Source organism: Galeopterus variegatus, unplaced genomic scaffold, assembly GCF_000696425.1.
Source record: "Galeopterus variegatus unplaced genomic scaffold, G_variegatus-3.0.2 Scaffold7916, whole genome shotgun sequence".
NCBI classification, from domain to species: domain Eukaryota; kingdom Metazoa; phylum Chordata; class Mammalia; order Dermoptera; family Cynocephalidae; genus Galeopterus; species Galeopterus variegatus.
This window is the reverse complement of record NW_007734027.1, coordinates 25,099-26,358: the sequence shown is the minus strand read 5'-3', so window position 1 is coordinate 26,358 and position 1,260 is coordinate 25,099. Positions and strand designations below refer to the sequence as shown.

Here is a 1,260-nt window from a genome sequence, read left to right as displayed (position 1 = left end):
CGCCGCCGCCGCCGACCGGGCGCGGGGGCCCGGGGGGAGACGACGGAGAGGGGGCAGAGGGGTGGGAGAGCGGTCGCGCCGTGGGAGGGGCGGCCCGGCCCCCCCGGAGACGCCGGCGCGCCCCCGCGGGGGAGGAACCCCCTCGCGGGGGAGCCCCCGCGGGGGTGGGCGCCGGGAGGGGGGAGAGCGCGGCGACGGGTCTTGGCTCCCTCGGCCCCGGGATTCGGCGAGCGCTGCTGCCGGGGGGCTGTAACACTCGGGGGGTGAGCCCGCCCCCCCGGACTCCCCCCACGCCCCCGACCCCGCAACCCCGCCCCGCCCGCCCCGCCCGCCCCGCCACCTCGGGAGGAGGAGGAGGAGGAGGACGAGGAGGAGGAAACGAGGAGGAGGAGGACGGGGGGAGGGAGGGAGAGGAGGGGACGAGGCCCCCCGAGCCACCTTCCCCGCCGGGCCTTCCCAGCCGTCCCGGAGCCGGTCGCGGCGCACCGCCGCGGTGGAAATGCGCCCGGCGGCGGCCGGTCGCCGNAGCTCGCCTTAGGACACCTGCGTTACCGTTTGACAGGTGTACCGCCCCAGTCAAACTCCCCACCTGGCACTGTCCCCGGAGCGGGTCGCGCCCGGCCGCCGCGGCCGGGCGCTTGGCGCCAGAAGCGAGAGCCCCTCGGGGCTCGCCCCCCCGCCTCACCGGGTCAGTGAAAAAACGATAAGAGTAGTGGTATTTCACCGGCGGCCCGCAAGGCCGGCGGACCCCCGCCCCGCCCCCCCCCGGGGGAACGGGGGGGGGCGCCGGGGGCCCCCCACTTATTCTACACCTCTCATGTCTCTTCACCGTGCCAGACTAGAGTCAAGCTCAACAGAGTCTTCTTTCCCCACTGATTCCACCAAGCCCGTTCCCTTGGCTGTGGTTTCACTGGATAGTAAGTAGAGACAGTGGGAATCTCTTTCATCCATTCATGTGCGTCACTAATTAGACGACGAGGCATTTGGCTACCTTAAGAGAGTCATAGTTACTCCACCGTTTACCTGCACTTCATTGAATTTCTTCACTTTGACATTCAGAGCACTGGGCAGAAATCACATCGCGTCAACACCCGCCGCGGGCCTTCGCGATGCTTTGTTTTAATTAAACAGTCGGATTCCCCTGGTCCGCACCAGTTCTAAGTCGGCTGCTAGGCGCCGGCCGAGGCGAGGCGCCGCGCGGAACCGCGGGCCCGGGGGCGGACCCGGCGGGGGGAGACCGGCGCGCCGACCGCCGCGATC

The 1,260-nt window shown here is 70.6% G+C and overlaps 1 long non-coding RNA gene across 1 annotated transcript in view; it reads right to left on the bottom strand.

Moving 5' to 3' along the window:
• The window catches only part of LOC103607982, a 4,420-nt gene extending 3,481 nt beyond the window's left edge, over positions 1-939 (bottom strand). Inside the window, exon 1 of the long non-coding RNA XR_552005.1 lies at positions 590-939. This is a non-coding gene — a long non-coding RNA (uncharacterized LOC103607982). The remainder of the gene's footprint in view (positions 1-589) is intronic.
• Positions 940-1,260: the final 321 nt, after the last annotated feature.